Below are 6,920 nucleotides of genomic sequence, written 5' to 3' on the forward strand. Positions count from 1 at the left end.
TTGTCTTATTTTGTGCATTTTTTTCTCTCTCCAAACTTGATATGACATTTTTTTTTAATAACATTCCAATTAGTTTTGTTTGATTGGTTGTTAGTGTTTTGTTTTTTCTGTAGAAAATGTAAGATTTTATACATTTGTGTTGTTGTGTGTTCACCTCTAGTTGAGTGTGTTAACAAGCCATGCTGGACATGTACACATTAAAAATTGCTCTGAAAATATTTAAAGTTTTGTTTCTTTATGCAACAACTGGTGAAGTACAATGTTCTCTGAACTGTCAATTCTGCACAGCCATATACACTCAGAGTGCACACACCCTCTTCTCTTTTCCTGCGGTGAGGTCACTGTCCATAGGGCCTTGCTTCCTGTCTCACACGGGACAGGCAGCAGAGTGGCTTTATGGGCTATGGGAGGTGGGGAGAGAGGGGTCTGGCTGATTGCCAGGAAGCCACATGAGCAGGGAGGAAGCTAGCAAGCAGCTTGTAGAGCCTATAAGAAACTGACCATGCAACGGTGTCATCACACTGAGAGGAAATACATTGTTCACAGCAAGACAATTCTTTTTTTGTGATGGATTTCATCCAAACACCAAAATTACAGAACAGAGATCGATGTCAGACTTTAATGAGATGTTTTTGTGACTTGGAGTAAGTGGTTTCCAAGACTGAAAATTAAGTGACACCTACTTACATCCCGTCGCAGGCGTAATTGGGCAAAATTGACACCAAACGTCTTCACCTGAGTCCATCAATTGATGGAGGAGCCTAGCTGAGGGCTGCTAGCTGCTACAATGTATTTAACGCTGGGATGAGAAAAAGAAAAGAACACATGCTAGAGACATCTCTAGCATGACTCACCAACTAGAGACTCACCAACTATTGGATGGACAGTTGAAAGTTAGTTGGTGCCCAGAAGGTGAATCCAAACTTAAAGTATATACAGTACATGAAAACATCCAAACCAAGCAAACATTAGCACAGAGGAATATGTCTGTTAAGGCTTTCCACAGGTCAAAGTAGAACATAAGAGAGATGACGTTTGGTGAGCTTGACCAGAGTTCCACGCTGAAGTAGGGCAAGCAGAGAGAGCTGGGCTGGTGACTGGAAGGCAGATTGACGAGGTGCAAGAAGAGGCAGGCAGACAAAGAATCACAGGAAGGTAATGAACCTGGTGAACACACGGAGCTGACGCCGAAATTCCACTGGGCACTGCATTATGACATTGCGTCGTAATGGCTCTATCATTCGGGCGTCTTCAAATCCCATCAAGAGCGTTTCAGAAACGGAGCATTTCGTCTGCCTGACATTGTTGACGTGTATTCTGTCCTTAAAAAGGATAAGTATAGAAACACTTCCAAGATGAGCTTCTCATTGTCCTTGGTGTCAAATCTCCTTAGACTGATTGACTTCTGGCCTGATGCCACAATGTTGATGTAGCATGACATTCGATACTGGAGTCTGTACGTGGTATTTTATTTTGGACATTGACCTGAGGATGTACTTTGGGTGCTAAATGCTCCAGTATGTTCACCAGCTACCTGATAGACTAACTGTGCTAACTGGTTTCATTGTACAGCAGGTTTTTCTCTGTAACCAGCTGCTCACATGAAAACTCTGATAAGAGCGATGACAGTTAACCAAAACAGCTTACTGTCTGTAATGGTCTGTGGAGGTGACGGGAACTGCTCAGTTCATATCTGTGGGGGTGTTACTATGAGACAATTCACATTATGCATAGTTATTTTTAGCATGTAACAGCTTAAAAAAACATTTCCTGTCCTCTGTAGAGTTTAGTCTATGTGAGACATGTACTATTTGTACTGTAACTTGAATAATAAATAAGAAAAATAAATGTAAACTTGGAATAATTGGAGCTACCAATGTCTAGATTAAGAGCCTGTGTTTAGCTGGTCCCATGTCAGATTGTCAGGCCTGTTATAATACTGGAGGAGGATGGATTCCCAACCAGTGTACAAACTTTCCTCCATAGTGACCTAGTTTGAGATGCACTGTCAACCATTAAGTGTTTTTTTTCGTGGACATACCTCTGTACACTTTGTAAACAAAGTTCATTGGTGCATGTAGTGTGTGCACACAGTATTTGGGCATGCCGGCCTGATTTGCACTGTGTTTATGTGCTTTAAATTCTTTCCTGCTGTGTATGTGTGTGTATGTGAAGACTGAGTCTGGCCAGGATCGTTGCTTGTTAAACCTATCTGCTACAGTTATCACCAGGTACACCCTGTGGAGTACGGTAATTACTTGCAGTCATCTCTGTTTTCTGGGTAGAAAATTAACTCGCCCCACAACACGTGTGTGCACACACAGAGGAAGTTAATGGCTAGCAGCTACAGCTAATGACTTAGCTGCAAATAAGATCTGCAAGTGGTAAAGTTGAACCACCTGTTTAAGAATACTTTTACAGTTATACACCTGTTAGGCATCCTGAGTCCTGTATACAAATAGAGTAAATTACTGGTACAGATTTTGAATTTAGTTTATCACTGGAACTTTCTACAAAAGAAATAGTCCCTATGAAGACAACCAGTCATGTAGATTACCTCTTAGATATTATCTATTGCTATTGAATGTCTGGCCTAGAAGTGGGGCTCTAAAGATATCAGTGTCAGCCCAATACTTCAGTTTATGGCTAAATTCCTGCAAAACAACAGTACATACAGCTATATCTCATTTTCATATGTTTGCGTTACGTTGCTGCAATTAACATCAGCTACATCAATATTTTGTGTCTAGTGGCAATTAGCATATGTGAGCATGCTAACATGCTGAACTATGGTAAATATAGTAAACATCGGCAGGTTAGCATTGTCAATGTGAGCATGTCAGCATACTGACATTAGCATTTAGCTCAAAGCACCACTGTGCCTGTGTTTCTCCTCAGAGTAGAGTACAGAACTGTTTTTTTAATCCTGTTCCCGCCAGATTCTGCTGGATAACTGACCTTTAGGTCCACCACTGCACCCGCCAATATTCTGACCATTTGCGCCTGGACAATAGAAATTTTGTGTCTTCTTCTGTCCCACAGGTGAAAAGATGTTATTTTACTACGTCAGTAACAACTGAGAAGTTTCTCCAACTGTCGGACTTGCCTTGCTTTGCTTTCCGGCTTTAATCTTCCTCCCAACTTAATTTGTTGACTCCGTCTCCATCCTGGTGGGCATAAACTAAATCCCAGGACCTGCAGTTTATCTTTTGACCCCCTGCTCCTGCCCGAAGCAAGGTCAGAACTGACTCTTGGTCTTGTTCAAATATTTTGAGACTCACAGATGAAATTCCGTTCACATCCACTGTGTTTGGGGGTTTCAGACATTTCACAGGTGGATATGCCAAAACAGATAAAACTTTAATTAGCAAGTCATGGTTATTGGAGACTTTAAATCTTTAGACCATGGTCTCACTTTTGATACATTTTTAAAAATTAATGTTGAAAAGTAAAAAGTCCAAATGTAATTACATACAGCATGCGTCCTAAAGCAATTTGAGGAAATGTAAAATAGATGTAGACGGGAGTAAATGTGCTATAAATCCAAAGGACTCCAATGTTCTTTTATTTTACTTTTCTGTAGGTGTAACATAATTTATTTAGATTAGCTCATGAGATTAGATGAAACTTTAATGAGTGCTGGGGGTGAGGCAGCAGATAATGGGATGCAGCAAAGAAAAATAAGAATAAAGCCGATGAGCGTCCATCAACTCAACAAAACCATTTGAGCATGCTACAACAGCTAAATAGAAAAAAAAGCATCAAGGATGTACAGAATTTCAACATGTAACCATAAGACAAAGAATAGAAAACAACACAAATATGGGCTAGAACATGACATCATTTGAAACTAAAATAGAATAAAAGAAATGTACTGAATGTGATAGATATATGAGAACAAAAAAGTGTGGTATCCCTATTGCCATGTGCTGACGGTTCTTGGACAAGTACTGTATCCGACAGTCAACATGCGTGTATGTGATGTGGTATAAATTCCTCATCATAAAAACATAATCTCTATTTCTCCTTGTCTCTTCCCCCGTCCCTCTTTCCCTTTTATTGTTTCACAGTGAGGTAATGTTGAGGTAACATCTGGAGCTGTAATAGAGCTTGCTCCAGAGTGTTTTGGTGCTAACTTTGGCACACATCGCCACAGCAGAGGGTGTGGATATGCTGCTGGCAGGGCAGCACAGGTTTACTCGTGTGATTGCCAGTGGTCTGGTCAGTGCCACGATAGTCCTGATGCTTGTAAAAATGCTGGTGGGGGGCGATGTGTAGGTCATAGCTAGTGACACTTGTTACACCTCTCGTTCAATCCATAACAAAGCAGGGTGGTCCATACAGTAACAATTCAACCCTCTGGGGTCAGCAAATGCACCGGGGTGTTTTTCGCAATGTGCCTATTAATATCTCAAACGTGAAATTACTTACTAATTGTGAAGAACATTTCTAGGATGAAAAAGCAGCACAAGAATCTCTCTAAAAATGTATTTTAGTCACTACCCTCAAGAGAGCCCTGTTCGCAGTTTTATATCCAGCACCACCATCAACTATGCTTCCATGTTGGATCGCTAATGTGTTAGGGCAATCACACAGTCCTGGATTATTAAACATCATGTTCATTTGGGGCGTCCTCATAGCTCGCCTGGTTCCCTCGTGTACCAGGGCTGAGTCCTTGCTACAGCGACTATGGGTTCAACTCCTGTGGCCCTTTGCTGTGTGCCATCCCCTCTCTCTCTTCCCCCTTTTCCTGTCACTCTTATGCTGTCACTATCGATTCAAGGCAATAAAAAAACAATTTGTTTTTATATTTTAAAGCCATCACAATTCTATGTCATTTAGTGTGCTCAGCTGGACTCCAGTATGGAACCACAAACAACACCTGGATGCATCACAAATTCCATCTGGACAAACAGAAATGCAAAGAATGCACAAACTGACATATAAAGATGCAGGTGCATAAGTACCTTAAAAATACACAGGTGGGTGTTGACAGAGCGCATTATGTGGTAAATGATAACAGATCCTCAGGGCTCATCTGTTTACTGTGGTTATTAAAAAAACAAAACAATAACAGTACAAAGATCTGAGCGACAATGAAATAATAATTGCAGCACAAATTGCCTCACCATCTGTTACATTCTCTTTTTACTTACTTAAATTGACCCTGCTGCATAATTAACTGCTCATTTGCTTCCTTTTCTGATACCAGAAGCATTTTCTGAGCTGTCAGCTTCGCGCAAGGACAATGTTTACTTTAAATGATCATCTTGCAGCGACATAAATAACAGCCTGTATGTGCGGAGACATAAAATGCAGGTCAAGTTCTTTCAAAACTGAAAACAATGAGCACACATGTACGTGTGTTAGTGTGGATTTGTGTGGCCGACTGGTCCAGTTGCACCGGAAATGTGTCCTCAAAACTTCTCATTTTCCTCAGAGAAAGTTCTGACCTCGTCTCCGCAGCAGCTGAATTCGAAAGGCAACAGACTACTCACTTCCCACAACCCCTTGCGTTATGAACCTTTGACCTACACAGACCCAGGAGGAATGAGACACAATAGCAGGATATGTTTTTTCAAGATGAATCCTCTCATATATCTGTGAAGCTACTGTGTTTAGCAATAGGGAAATTAGCATGTTTCATAACAATTCCATAACTATATGAATAAACAGATTAGTTTTTCAGGAAACTGATAGAAAAATGTATTGCTTTCCTCACAGGTCTTTATTATTGTACTATAATTATTATCCCCTTATATTACTGTATTCTAGATGAACCAAAATATTCAGAACATCTCTCACCCTGCGGGGAGCATTTGCTGGCTTACTGGCCTGTCAAACGCCTTACATTCAGCTCACACATGGAAATCCACAGAGAAATCACACAACAGCAATAGGAAGACTTACCTGGTCATCATGTTCTCCCCCCTTTATATTACTGTCTCTAAACTTTTATTACATCCTTCATCCACTCTGTGCATTGATGTGCACTACAAAGAGAACCCAGATGAGGCGGTGAGACTTAACGCAAACCTGCTGTGTCCGTGTGTTTTATTATGATATGCAGTTCCCCCATCTGTACAATAAACCCTGGATCTGTGTGTGTGAATGTGTTTACACTCCTATGTGTATGCATTAGGATGTGTATGCAGACAAAACCAGCACAGAGTCGGCTTTCACCCTGATGTTAAACCTATTATCATAACAACCGGCAAGAAAGCTCATAAAATTATGGGATGTAATAAAGTTAATGAGCAAAACATCACAAGGGACTCATGGCGTGTGTATCTGTAGCTGTGTATGTGTGTGTATGAGTGTGACTGGAGTGCGAGAAAGCTATGAAGCTATGTTCTGTTTGTGTCAGAGACCAGTATCTGCAATGACCAAAGCAACAGAGGAGTAGTGGTGTTACAGTAATGTGATTACTTTTTCCAATAATGAATAGTATGAGGGATTACAATCTGAAATTCAGTAATTACATAACAATTTTTCTCAATAATGATTTGTTGGTTTGGGAGGGTTGTTCAGTGTCTTGGAGAACAAATGGAGAATATGTGGATTAAAGCTCAGGCAACTTCATCAGGCAAATGGCCAACATGAGGAAGGACGAGGTATATGCAGGCATAAAATAGATTACATCAGGTTGATGTCATAGTAGGCCAAAATAATTGAGATACACGATATTATCATGATAATCATAAAAAAAAACCCTTTACCTTACATTTCGTCAAGGAACACATTCATGTATTACATCACATATAAGCACCTCATCTCAGTGTTCTGCTTTAGTTGGGATACAGTGGGAAAGAAAGTTTCTACCCAATATAACCCTGTCCCCTTGTTTAAAGTAAATCAGGAAATCAATATAGGACTGTATGCTGCCAGCTTTTTCAAGTCAAGCCATGTGCAGATATTCA

The sequence above is a fragment of the Morone saxatilis genome, unplaced genomic scaffold, assembly GCF_004916995.1.
Source record: "Morone saxatilis isolate NCDOM2014 unplaced genomic scaffold, NCSU_SB_2.0 Contig11, whole genome shotgun sequence".
In the NCBI taxonomy this organism is placed as follows: domain Eukaryota; kingdom Metazoa; phylum Chordata; class Actinopteri; family Moronidae; genus Morone; species Morone saxatilis.